The sequence below is a fragment of the Eleutherodactylus coqui genome, chromosome 12, assembly GCF_035609145.1.
Source record: "Eleutherodactylus coqui strain aEleCoq1 chromosome 12, aEleCoq1.hap1, whole genome shotgun sequence".
Taxonomy (NCBI): domain Eukaryota; kingdom Metazoa; phylum Chordata; class Amphibia; order Anura; family Eleutherodactylidae; genus Eleutherodactylus; species Eleutherodactylus coqui.
Genome location: NC_089848.1, coordinates 127,382,951 through 127,396,969, shown reverse-complemented (window position 1 = coordinate 127,396,969; position 14,019 = coordinate 127,382,951). Strand labels below are relative to the sequence as shown.

At 48.8% G+C, this 14,019-nt stretch overlaps 1 long non-coding RNA gene across 2 annotated transcripts; it reads left to right on the top strand.

The window, feature by feature from the left end:
* Positions 1 to 4,133: 4,133 nt before the first annotated feature.
* Positions 4,134 to 11,550, top strand: LOC136586503 (uncharacterized). 2 transcript variants are annotated; one of them, XR_010787300.1, is made up of 4 exons: positions 4,134 to 4,379; positions 10,748 to 10,893; positions 11,119 to 11,217; positions 11,308 to 11,550. It is a non-coding gene; the product is annotated as an uncharacterized lncRNA (long non-coding RNA). The 2 variants fall into 2 exon arrangements; XR_010787301.1 differs by lacking the exon at positions 4,134 to 4,379 and adding an exon at positions 10,160 to 10,187.
* The last annotated feature ends 2,469 nt before the right edge of the window (positions 11,551 to 14,019 follow it).

Genomic DNA, 14,019 nt, shown 5'->3' with positions numbered 1-14,019 from the left:
AATACCCCCAGATCCTTTTCCATATCACTTTTCCCTAGTGGTACCCCATTAAGTGAATATTCGTGACATCCGTTCCTCTTGCCCATGTGCATAGTCTTACATTTTTCAACATTGAACTTCATTTGCCATTTTTCTGCCCAAGCCCCCAGCTTATCCAGGTCCGTTTGTAGCCACATATTGTCCTCCGTTGCATTAATTACATTGTATAATTTTGTGTCATCTGCAAATATTGATATTTTGCTGTGCAGCCCCTCTATCAAGTCATTAATAAATATGTTGAACAGAGTGGGGCCTAATACTGAACCCTGTGGCACCCCGCTAGCGACTGTGGTCCAATCAGAGTACGAACCATTTATTACCACCCTCTGCTTTCTATCGTTGAGCCAATTTTTTACCCACTTACACACGTTTTCGCCCAGTCCGAGCTGCCTCATTTTGTATATTAGCCTATTATGTGGCACGGTGTCAAAGGCTTTAGAGAAGTCCAGATATACAAGATCAATAGATTCTCCCTGGTCCAGCTTAGAGCTTACTTCATCGTAGAAACTGATCAGATTTGTCTGACATGAGCGACCCTTCATGAATCCATGCTGGTGAGGAGTTATTCCCTTAATCTCCTTGAGGTACTCATTGATGGCGTCTCTCAGAATCCCCTCGAAAATTTTTCCCGTTACTGAAGTGAGACTTACTGGCCTGTAGTTACCAGGCTCACTTTTACTCCCTTTTTTGTAGATTGGTACCACGTTGGCAATGCGCCAGTCCAATGGTACTACTCCAGTCTTGATAGTGTCTAGAAATATAAGGTATAGCGGCCTAGCTATCTCGTCACTTAGTTCCTTTAGTATCCTTGGGTGTAATCCATCTGGGCCCGGTGATTTATCAATTTTAGTTTTCTTTAGACGCTTCCGCACCTCCTCCTGCGTTAGGTATGTGATATTTTGTGAGGGGTTTGTTTTATTCCTCTGCTCCTCGTGTGGCATTTCCTTTTCTTTGGTGAACACACTTGAGAAGAAACTGTTTATTAGATTTGCTTTCCCTTCGTCATCATCAATGATTTCTCCTGCATTGTTTTTTAAAGGGCCAGTGCTCTCCCTGCAAATCCTTTTGCTGTTTATGTAGTTGAAAAATAGCTTCGGGTTGTTTCTGCTCTCTTTTGCGATCCGTCTTTCCGCTTCCTCTTTGGCAGTTTTAATCGTATCTTTGCATATTTTGTTTTTTTCCCTGTATGATTTTAGCGCTTCTTCGCTGCCTTGTCGCTTTAGTAGTTTGAACGCTTTCTTCTTTTCGTTTATTGCCCCTCGTACCGTCTTGTCGAGCCACATTGGTTTCCTTTTAGCTGAGTTACTTTTATTTCTGAAGGGAATGAACTGCTCACATGAGGCGATTAGGATCCTTTTGAACTCTTCCCATTTTTCCTCCGTACTGATATTTTTGAGGATGTTGTCCCAATTAATGTTACCGATAGTAGTTCTAAGCTCATCAAATTTTGCTTTACTAAAGTTTAGTTTCTTTGTTACTCCTTGATAAGGCATCCTATTGATTGACAGCTGGAAGTTGATTATATTGTGGTCGCTGTTCCCCAAGTGCCCCTCAACCTGCACCCCCTTTATACGTTCCGGTTTGTTAGTTAGCACTAGGTCCAGAATGGCTTTCCCTCTTGTTGGTTCCTGCACAAGTTGGTTCAGGTAATTGTCTTTAATTACTCTCAAGAACTTATCACCCCTGTGAGATTTGCAGGTTTCGTTCTCCCATGTTATATCTGGGTAATTAAAGTCCCCCATGATAATTACTTCGTTTCGTTTTGACACCTCCTCTATCTGCCTTAGTAGTAAGTCTTCAGTTTCTGCTGTTGCTTTTGGTGGTCGATAAAAGACCCCTATCAGGATTTTGTTGTTTTTTCCCCCCTGTATTTCTACCCACAGAGATTCCACCTGTTCGTCTCCTACCCCTATATCCTCCCGTAGCCTCGGCTTCAAGTTCGATTTGACGTACAGACATACCCCTCCCCCTTTCTGGTTCCTTCGGTCTCTTCTGAAGAGATTGTACCCCTGCAAATTCACCGCCCAATCGCACTTATCATCAAGCCATGTTTCAGTAATTCCGACCATATCATAGTTTTCATCAGTCATTCTCGCTTCAAGCTCGCCCACTTTACCGATCAGACTTCGTGCATTCGTGATCATACAATTTATTTCATTTTTTTTGTTTTTTAAATTTGTTTTGTTGCTATTCGTACTTATGGCTGATCTGTCAGTTCTAACTGTACTAACCCCACCCCCTGCTCGACCCCCATTCCCTTTGCTTGGACCCGGATCGCTAGTTACACTGACTACCCCACTATTTCTCATTTTACCCTCCCCCCCAGTCCCTAGTTTAAACACTCCTCCAGCCTTCTAGCCATCTTTTCCCCCAGCACAGCTGCACCCTCCCCATTTAGATGCAGCCCGTCCCTACGGTAGAGCCTGTAGCCGACCGCAAAGTCAGCCCAGTTCTCCAGGAACCCAAATCCCTCCTTCTTGCACCAACTCCGGAGCCACTTGTTTACCTCCCTAAGGTCCTGCTGCCTTTCTAGTGTGGCTTTAGGTACAGGTAGTATTTCCGAGAAAACTACCCTGGAGGTCCGCGCCCTGAGCTTGGACCCTAAGTCCCTGAAATCATTTTTGAGGGCCCTCCATTGACCTCTAATTTGTTCATTGGTGCCAACGTGCACCATGACCGCTGGATCCTCACCAGCCCCTCCCAGTAACCTGTCAATCCGATCCGCGATGTGTCGAACTCGAGCGCCAGGAAGACAACACACCGTTCGACGATCCCGGTCTTTATGGCAGATTGCCCTCTCTGTCCCCCTAATAATTGAGTCCCCCACCACTAGAACCTGTCTAGCCTGCCCTGCGCTCCCCGTCCCTGTCTCACTGGAGCAGTCATCCCCCTGGCGTTCAGAGGGCGTGTCGTGCTGCAGCGGTGCTGGCTCTGTAATGGCATCCCCCTCATCTGCCAATCGTGCAGACTTGTTGGGTTGTGCCAGTTCAGGACTAGCCTCCCTGGTTCTCTTCCCTCTACCCCTCCTTCTTTCTGTCACCCAGCTGACTGCCTGCTCCCCCTGCTCTTCCGTACTACCATCCGCCCCCGCCTCTACCCCAGCGAGTGTCTGCTCAGTGAGCACCAAACTCCTTTCCATGATGTCAATGGCTCTCAGTGTTGCCAGTTGCCCATTTAGATCCAGAATTTGGGCTTCTAAATTTGCAACGTGCATGCATCTTGCGCAACAGTATGCACCCTCGATCGGCTGATCAAGGACCGCATACATTGCACAAGTAGCACACTGGATGACATTGCCAGGCATGGAGCTCATCCTAATGGGGATCTACAATTTACTTGTGGAAGTAGTGAAGATAGCCTTGCTCACACTCCGCTCACACGCTGCCGCAACCGCTGTCCCGCTGCCGCAACCGCTGTCCCGCTGCCGCAACCGCTGTCCCGCTGCCGCAACCGCTGTCCCGCTGCCGCAACCGCTGTCCCGCTGCCGCAACCGCTGACCCGCTGCCGCAACCGCTGACCCGCTGCCGCAACCGCTGTCCCGCTGCCGCAACCGCTGTCCCGCTGCCGCAACCGCTGACCCGCTGCCGCAACCGCTGACCCGCTGCCGCAACCGCTGACCCGCTGCCGCAACCGCTGACCCGCTGCCGCAACCGCTGACCCGCTGCCGCAACCGCTGACCCGCTGCCGCAACCTCTGACCCGCTGCCGCAACCTCTGACCCGCTGCCGCAACCTCTGACCCGCTACCGCAACCTCTGACCCGCTACCGCAACCGCTGGCCCGCTGCCGCAACCGCTGACCCGCTGCCGCAACCGCTGACCCGCTGCCGCAACCCCTCACCCGCTGCCGCAACCCCTCACCCGCTGCCTCTCTCGCGCAACCTCTTACCCGCTGACACTTATGCGCAAACAGTCAAAATTATTTTTTTTTTTTTTTTTTTTTTTTTTTTTCCCCCTCACAAACACTTAGACCCCCAGACACACACACACACAGAAGACACAACTAACCAGATACACAGAAGACACACAGCTCACAAACACACACAGAGGTAGATACTCAGCTCCTCCGCTCCTCCTGGTGACGTCACCCGCTGTCCCGGCGGCATATTAGTAGTTTACACTGCGGTTATTCCTGCTGCCGATTCCAGCCAATGAGGTGGCTGGAATCGGCACCATGTGACCTCCCATTGTGCACGAGCAGTACAGTTCAGCTGCCGTGCACGATGAGAGCTGTGCCCGCGCCTCACGTGACCGGTGACGTCACCGGTACTTGAATTTGCCCGCGAATTCCGAGCCTACAGAGGAAGCTGATGGTTGGAGCCTTTTATACTACTTTCAACGTGGTGAGTACCTACCTGAGATTAATGTGCTGTGTGCTGCTGTGTGGTGAGTACCTACCTGAGATTAATGTGCTGTGTGCTGCTGTGTGGTGAGTACCTACCTGAGATTAATGTGCTGTGTGCTGCTGTGTGGTGAGTACCTACCTGAGATTAATGTGCTGTGTGCTGCTGTGTGGTGAGTACCTACCTGAGATTAATGTGCTGTGTGCTGCTGTGTGGTGAGTACCTACCTGAGATTAATGTGCTGTGTGCTGCTGTGTGGTGAGTACCTACCTGAGATTAATGTGCTGTGTGCTGCTGTGTGGTGAGTACCTACCTGAGATTAATGTGCTGTGCGCTGTGTGTGGTGAGTACCTACCTGAGATTAATGTGCTGTGTGCTGCTGTGTGGTGAGTACCTACCTGAGATTAATGTGCTGTGTGGTGAGTACCTACCTGAGATTAATGTGCTGTGTGGTGAGTACCTACCTGAGATTAATGTGCTGTGTGGTGAGTACCTACCTGAGATTAATGCGCTGTGCGCTACGTGTGGTGAGTACCTACCTGAGATTTATGCGCTGTGCGCTACGTGTGGTGAGTACCTACCTGAGATTAATGCGCTGTGTGCTGAGTACCTACCTGAGATTAATGCGCTGTGTGCTGAGTACCTACCTGAGATTAATGCGCTGTGTGGTGAGTACCTACCTGAGATTAATGCGCTGTGTGGTGAGTACCTACCTGAGATTAATGCGCTGTGTGGTGAGTACCTACCTGAGATTAATGTGCTGTGTGCTGCTGTGTGGTGAGTACCTACCTGAGATTAATGTGCTGTGTGCTGCTGTGTGGTGAGTACCTACCTGAGATTAATGTGCTGTGTGCTGCTGTGTGGTGAGTACCTACCTGAGATTAGTGTGCTGCTGTGTGGTGAGTACCTACCTGAGATTAATGTGCTGTGTGCTGCTGTGTGGTGAGTACCTACCTGAGATTAATGCGCTGTGTGGTGAGTACCTACCTGAGATTTATGCGCTGTGCGCTACGTGTGGTGAGTACCTACCTGAGATTAATGCGCTGTGTGGTGAGTACCTACCTGAGATTAATGCGCTGTGTGGTGAGTACCTACCTGAGATTAATGCGCTGTGTGGTGAGTACCTACCTGAGATTAATGCGCTGTGTGCTGAGTACCTACCTGAGATTAATGCGCTGTGTGGTGAGTACCTACCTGAGATTAATGCGCTGTGTGCTGAGTACCTACCTGAGATTAATGCGCTGTGCGCTACGTGTGGTGAGTACCTACCTGAGATTAATGCGCTGTGTGCTGCTGTGTGGTGAGTACCTACCTGAGATTAATGTGCTGTGTGCTGCTGTGTGGTGAGTACCTACCTGAGATTAATGTGCTGTGTGCTGCTGTGTGGTGAGTACCTACCTGAGATTAATGTGCTGTGTGCTGCTGTGTGGTGAGTACCTACCTGAGATTAATGTGCTGTGTGCTGCTGTGTGGTGAGTACCTACCTGAGATTAATGTGCTGTGTGCTGCTGTGTGGTGAGTACCTACCTGAGATTAATGTGCTGTGTGCTGCTGTGTGGTGAGTACCTACCTGAGATTAATGTGCTGTGTGCTGATGTGTGGTGAGTACCTACCTGAGATTAATGTGCTGTGTGCTGCTGTGTGGTGAGTACCTACCTGAGATTAATGTGCTGTGTGGTGAGTACCTACCTGAGATTAATGCGCTGTGCGCTACGTGTGGTGAGTACCTACCTGAGATTTATGCGCTGTGCGCTACGTGTGGTGAGTACCTACCTGAGATTAATGCGCTGTGTGGTGAGTACCTACCTGAGATTTATGCGCTGTGCGCTACGTGTGGTGAGTACCTACCTGAGATTAATGCGCTGTGTGGTGAGTACCTACCTGAGATTAATGCGCTGTGTGGTGAGTACCTACCTGAGATTAATGCGCTGTGTGCTGAGTACCTACCTGAGATTAATGCGCTGTGTGGTGAGTACCTACCTGAGATTAATGCGCTGTGTGGTGAGTACCTACCTGAGATTAATGCGCTGTGCGCTACGTGTGGTGAGTACCTACCTGAGATTAATGCGCTGTGTGCTGCTGTGTGGTGAGTACCTACCTGAGATTAATGTGCTGTGTGCTGCTGTGTGGTGAGTACCTACCTGAGATTAATGTGCTGTGTGGTGAGTACCTACCTGAGATTAATGCGCAGTGTGGTGAGTACCTACCTGAGATTAATGTGCTGTGCGCTGTGTGTGGTGAGTACCTACCTGAGATTAATGTGCTGTGTGCTGCTGTGTGGTGAGTACCTACCTGAGATTAATGTGCTGTGTGGTGAGTACCTACCTGAGATTAATGTGCTGTGTGGTGAGTACCTACCTGAGATTAATGCGCTGTGCGCTACGTGTGGTGAGTACCTACCTGAGATTTATGCGCTGTGCGCTACGTGTGGTGAGTACCTACCTGAGATTAATGCGCTGTGTGCTGAGTACCTACCTGAGATTAATGCGCTGTGTGCTGAGTACCTACCTGAGATTAATGCGCTGTGTGGTGAGTACCTACCTGAGATTAATGCGCTGTGTGGTGAGTACCTACCTGAGATTAATGCGCTGTGTGGTGAGTACCTACCTGAGATTAATGTGCTGTGTGCTGCTGTGTGGTGAGTACCTACCTGAGATTAATGTGCTGTGTGCTGCTGTGTGGTGAGTACCTACCTGAGATTAATGTGCTGTGTGCTGCTGTGTGGTGAGTACCTACCTGAGATTAGTGTGCTGCTGTGTGGTGAGTACCTACCTGAGATTAATGTGCTGTGTGCTGCTGTGTGGTGAGTACCTACCTGAGATTAATGCGCTGTGTGGTGAGTACCTACCTGAGATTTATGCGCTGTGCGCTACGTGTGGTGAGTACCTACCTGAGATTAATGCGCTGTGTGGTGAGTACCTACCTGAGATTAATGCGCTGTGTGGTGAGTACCTACCTGAGATTAATGCGCTGTGTGGTGAGTACCTACCTGAGATTAATGCGCTGTGTGCTGAGTACCTACCTGAGATTAATGCGCTGTGTGGTGAGTACCTACCTGAGATTAATGCGCTGTGTGCTGAGTACCTACCTGAGATTAATGCGCTGTGCGCTACGTGTGGTGAGTACCTACCTGAGATTAATGCGCTGTGTGCTGCTGTGTGGTGAGTACCTACCTGAGATTAATGTGCTGTGTGCTGCTGTGTGGTGAGTACCTACCTGAGATTAATGTGCTGTGTGCTGCTGTGTGGTGAGTACCTACCTGAGATTAATGTGCTGTGTGCTGCTGTGTGGTGAGTACCTACCTGAGATTAATGTGCTGTGTGCTGCTGTGTGGTGAGTACCTACCTGAGATTAATGTGCTGTGTGCTGCTGTGTGGTGAGTACCTACCTGAGATTAATGTGCTGTGTGCTGCTGTGTGGTGAGTACCTACCTGAGATTAATGTGCTGTGTGCTGATGTGTGGTGAGTACCTACCTGAGATTAATGTGCTGTGTGCTGCTGTGTGGTGAGTACCTACCTGAGATTAATGTGCTGTGTGGTGAGTACCTACCTGAGATTAATGCGCTGTGCGCTACGTGTGGTGAGTACCTACCTGAGATTTATGCGCTGTGCGCTACGTGTGGTGAGTACCTACCTGAGATTAATGCGCTGTGTGGTGAGTACCTACCTGAGATTTATGCGCTGTGCGCTACGTGTGGTGAGTACCTACCTGAGATTAATGCGCTGTGTGGTGAGTACCTACCTGAGATTAATGCGCTGTGTGGTGAGTACCTACCTGAGATTAATGCGCTGTGTGCTGAGTACCTACCTGAGATTAATGCGCTGTGTGGTGAGTACCTACCTGAGATTAATGCGCTGTGTGGTGAGTACCTACCTGAGATTAATGCGCTGTGCGCTACGTGTGGTGAGTACCTACCTGAGATTAATGCGCTGTGTGCTGCTGTGTGGTGAGTACCTACCTGAGATTAATGTGCTGTGTGCTGCTGTGTGGTGAGTACCTACCTGAGATTAATGTGCTGTGTGGTGAGTACCTACCTGAGATTAATGCGCAGTGTGGTGAGTACCTACCTGAGATTAATGTGCTGTGCGCTGTGTGTGGTGAGTACCTACCTGAGATTAATGTGCTGTGTGCTGCTGTGTGGTGAGTACCTACCTGAGATTAATGTGCTGTGTGGTGAGTACCTACCTGAGATTAATGTGCTGTGTGGTGAGTACCTACCTGAGATTAATGCGCTGTGCGCTACGTGTGGTGAGTACCTACCTGAGATTTATGCGCTGTGCGCTACGTGTGGTGAGTACCTACCTGAGATTAATGCGCTGTGTGCTGAGTACCTACCTGAGATTAATGCGCTGTGTGCTGAGTACCTACCTGAGATTAATGCGCTGTGTGGTGAGTACCTACCTGAGATTAATGCGCTGTGTGGTGAGTACCTACCTGAGATTAATGCGCTGTGTGGTGAGTACCTACCTGAGATTAATGTGCTGTGTGCTGCTGTGTGGTGAGTACCTACCTGAGATTAATGTGCTGTGTGCTGCTGTGTGGTGAGTACCTACCTGAGATTAATGTGCTGTGTGCTGCTGTGTGGTGAGTACCTACCTGAGATTAGTGTGCTGCTGTGTGGTGAGTACCTACCTGAGATTAATGTGCTGTGTGCTGCTGTGTGGTGAGTACCTACCTGAGATTAATGCGCTGTGTGGTGAGTACCTACCTGAGATTTATGCGCTGTGCGCTACGTGTGGTGAGTACCTACCTGAGATTAATGCGCTGTGTGGTGAGTACCTACCTGAGATTAATGCGCTGTGTGGTGAGTACCTACCTGAGATTAATGCGCTGTGTGGTGAGTACCTACCTGAGATTAATGCGCTGTGTGCTGAGTACCTACCTGAGATTAATGCGCTGTGTGGTGAGTACCTACCTGAGATTAATGCGCTGTGTGCTGAGTACCTACCTGAGATTAATGCGCTGTGCGCTACGTGTGGTGAGTACCTACCTGAGATTAATGCGCTGTGTGCTGCTGTGTGGTGAGTACCTACCTGAGATTAATGTGCTGTGTGCTGCTGTGTGGTGAGTACCTACCTGAGATTAATGTGCTGTGTGCTGCTGTGTGGTGAGTACCTACCTGAGATTAATGTGCTGTGTGCTGCTGTGTGGTGAGTACCTACCTGAGATTAATGTGCTGTGTGCTGCTGTGTGGTGAGTACCTACCTGAGATTAATGTGCTGTGTGCTGCTGTGTGGTGAGTACCTACCTGAGATTAATGTGCTGTGTGCTGCTGTGTGGTGAGTACCTACCTGAGATTAATGTGCTGTGTGCTGATGTGTGGTGAGTACCTACCTGAGATTAATGTGCTGTGTGCTGCTGTGTGGTGAGTACCTACCTGAGATTAATGTGCTGTGTGGTGAGTACCTACCTGAGATTAATGCGCTGTGCGCTACGTGTGGTGAGTACCTACCTGAGATTTATGCGCTGTGCGCTACGTGTGGTGAGTACCTACCTGAGATTAATGCGCTGTGTGGTGAGTACCTACCTGAGATTTATGCGCTGTGCGCTACGTGTGGTGAGTACCTACCTGAGATTAATGCGCTGTGTGGTGAGTACCTACCTGAGATTAATGCGCTGTGTGGTGAGTACCTACCTGAGATTAATGCGCTGTGTGCTGAGTACCTACCTGAGATTAATGCGCTGTGTGGTGAGTACCTACCTGAGATTAATGCGCTGTGTGGTGAGTACCTACCTGAGATTAATGCGCTGTGCGCTACGTGTGGTGAGTACCTACCTGAGATTAATGCGCTGTGTGCTGCTGTGTGGTGAGTACCTACCTGAGATTAATGTGCTGTGTGCTGCTGTGTGGTGAGTACCTACCTGAGATTAATGTGCTGTGTGGTGAGTACCTACCTGAGATTAATGTGCTGTGTGCTGCTGTGTGGTGAGTACCTACCTGAGATTAATGCGCAGTGTGGTGAGTACCTACCTGAGATTAATGTGCTGTGTGCTGCTGTGTGGTGAGTACCTACCTGAGATTAATGTGCTGTGTGGTGAGTACCTACCTGAGATTAATGTGCTGTGTGGTGAGTACCTACCTGAGATTAATGCGCTGTGTGCTGAGTACCTACCTGAGATTAATGCGCTGTGTGCTGAGTACCTACCTGAGATTAATGCGCTGTGTGCTGAGTACCTACCTGAGATTAATGCGCTGTGTGCTGAGTACCTACCTGAGATTAATGCGCTGTGTGCTGAGTACCTACCTGAGATTAATGCGCTGTGCGCTACGTGTGGTGAGTACCTACCTGAGATTAATGCTACGTGTGGTGAGTACCTACCTGAGATTTGTGCGACGCCACCTGACACAACCTGTCTTTTTTTGCAGATTTGTGCGCTACGTGGGGAGACGCGGCCACCCGAGATTTGTGCGCTTTTTTTTGCAAACTTACGTGTGGAGATGATCCTGACGTTTGGACGCGTTTTGAGAAGAATTTCGCTTCGCTTGCACACAAGCTGACATAACTCGTCGAGGTAAGCTGCTGCATCTGCTAAAATTTTCATTGCGTGCATCTGCTCATATGTGCTTATTTTGCGCATATTTGCAGGTTTTCGTGTGTACGTGTATATATAATATATGATTCTTCTGACCAGGTTGGGGGAGTAGTGGTCAATGTAAGTGGGTAGAGCGGATCTAGGGATCAGTAATACTGGTGTGATGTGACTGTTAACCTGCTGATTTTTCGTTATTTCCTGCAGATCTGACGTCCTTGAGAATGGGAAGGCTGTCCGACAGTGAAGAGACCCTCGACGTTCAGCAATCTTGAAACCCTTCGTTTTATGGACTACTTTTTGCCGGTGACTCACCTTTTTTTTTGGGGGGGTATTTTTGGATAGACTAAGCTTTTATTTATTTTCTTGCAAACTTTTTTTCCTTCTTCTTTACAGGTGAGCTGATAAGTTATTTCAAGATTACCACACTGCGTTTGCTCACAATCATTGTTGAAGCAGCAGAGACTGACGGTCCTAGATGTTGGCTCAGTAGGACGCTTTCAAGATGGGCATGTTTGCAAATCGAAGTGATTCTTACATTGTTTTTTCTGTGCCTTGTTGTACTTCGTTTAAGTGGTAAAAATGGGCAGTTAGAAGTTGTGTATATTAATTAAAATTAAGAATATTGACAGTTTTGAAGACATTGTAATTTTTTAACATTTGCAAATGTTATCTCATATGTGCAAGCATACTCTACACATCTTTGCCAACATATTTCCATCTGTTCACTTTATTCTGGACGCACATTTGCAAAAACATCCTTTGTTTGGAACCATTTTGGAGACATTCAAGTTGAACCTCATTTTTCCTCATTTTGCTAAATCCTTTTTCCTCCACCGAGCCAAGATTGCAAAGGCTCGTGGGTGTCCGAATACATACCCCCTAAAATGGCCCTATTTTACAAAGTACACCCCTTTGTGTTCACTGAGTGGTGTCAGGAGTATTTAGATCACACATTTTCAGGAATTAATGGAATTATGATAAAAAAAAATTATAATAAGGCTTTATTTCACCAAAAATCATCATTTTCATGTGCACTGACACCCCAAAATGGATACCCCTGTTTGTATTGTTTTCAGAAATGTACCCATTGTGGCCCTAATGTTATGTTAGTATGCACAAATGGGACCCAAAATGTAATCAGTACTATGTGGCTTTCTGAACAGACTGTTATGATCGTGTGGGCAGATTGAGCAGACTGCCAACACCATCGTGACCAAAGGACTAGTAGTCTAGTAGTATACATGCACACAGGAAACACAGGAGATTCACATGGAATCCATGCAACTAACCCTGTGCTAAAGAGGGGGGGGGGGGTGTCAACAGTGGCCCAACCTAAGCATATACATCCCCAAATAAGAGGGCGGCCCAGCGGTCTTCGGAACTGGGCCATAGCTGATCCTAGGAGCCACAGAACAGGACACACGCATGGCATATAACAGAGACGGAACAGAATACACAGAGATAGAAAACACTGCATACAGAAGCCAAAAATGCAACCACTACTAACAGGCTGATTATAAAGAACAGGTATTACTTGACATTGTAGACAAAACGTGAAGCTAGCGGGCGAACTTCTAAGCTCCTGGTTATACCGCTAGTCCCCACACTAACCATGAGTTCAGGAGACCCGGACAATACTGCCCACTTGGCCTGTAGCAGCAGCCACAATGCATACTCGAGTATAGCCGATCCCAGTGTTAGCCGAGGTACCTAATATTACCCCTTGCCTTATACTCAAGTCAATAATTGACTCCAGGTTTTTGGGGTAAAAGTTGGTACCTTGGCTTATACTCAGGTCGGCTTAGACTGAAGTATATCTGATTACATACAAAAACCTAATGAAATAAGAGCAATCGTTGCATGCAAAGCATTAACCCTTTCCAATCCACTTATTTTTTCTCACCCATTCTCCCCAGCTCCAAATAAATTGGTTCTGGGGAGAATGGGTGAGAAAAAATACACTTTCCCTGCACCCTCCTGAGCTGACAGAGTTCAGGAGGGTGCAGGGAGGGACCTGCTTACCTGTCCGGCGTCTTCAGTACTCTCCTTCTGCCTCCCGGTTCGGCGATCATGTGACTGCTGGGGTCAGGTAACACCGGCGGTCACATGATCGCCGGCCAGAATCTATGCATTACATAGCGCTAAGTAATGTGTAAAGGAGAAGGCAGAAAGGATTAAAATCCCTTTCTGCCTTCTCCTCGGGGGTCTTCGATGAGGACCAGTGCAGGAGTGCATCTGCACCCGATGTGCCTGACGATCGGTTGCAGATCCACTCCTGCACTGCAGTGTCGGGCCTGCCCCGACATTGGAGGGAAATTATGATGTCGGGGCAGGCCCGACATTGGACTGGAAAGGGTTAACAGCGGGAATCTGTCTCACCCATCCCCTCTGTGGCTGCGGGAGGCCAACTGTCATTAGCAACAGTCTTCAGCAGTAGATGGTGTGGGCTCAGATCTGTAGGATGTAGATGCAAGTCCATTCCAGAAAGCTGCTTCCTAACATATACATACATTCACGTGCTGCGGTGGCAAGGGGTTAAAAGTGTTCCCTGGGACTCCAGTACTGATGATCTATGCGCAGTGAAGTGGTGATCTGCCTCCCAGAATCCCTGCCAATCAGCTGATGACGAGTGCGCACCGCTGCCACTTCAGTCTATGCCAGACGCAGCACCGTACATTTCCGGCTGTACACGCCTGCATAGGATTGCATTTCAATACGCAATCCTATGCAGAAGGCCGTGGTTTGTCTACGCGCAATCACGCGCAGAAAACAAACCGCGCCATGCTCTAATTCTGTGCGGGGTTCGCAGAGCCCCGTACAGAAACGCCACTCGCTGGCTGCCGGCTCTGCGCATGTGGCGTCTGCTGGCACATGAGACAGAGCTGCGGGAGTGGGCGAGTTCCGCACTGCTCTCTGCAGGCGCTCAGGTCGGGTCCCGTTGCGAGCAGCTGGATGCGACACGGCCGTCTGCAGGCGGCCTTAGGCCTCATGTCCACTGGAAAAATACAATCCGCGTAGAATCGGCTTTCAATTGTATAATTTTCATGCAGATATACGCACACATTGCTGTCAATGTGATAGCAATGTGGCCGATCCGCGGTAAAA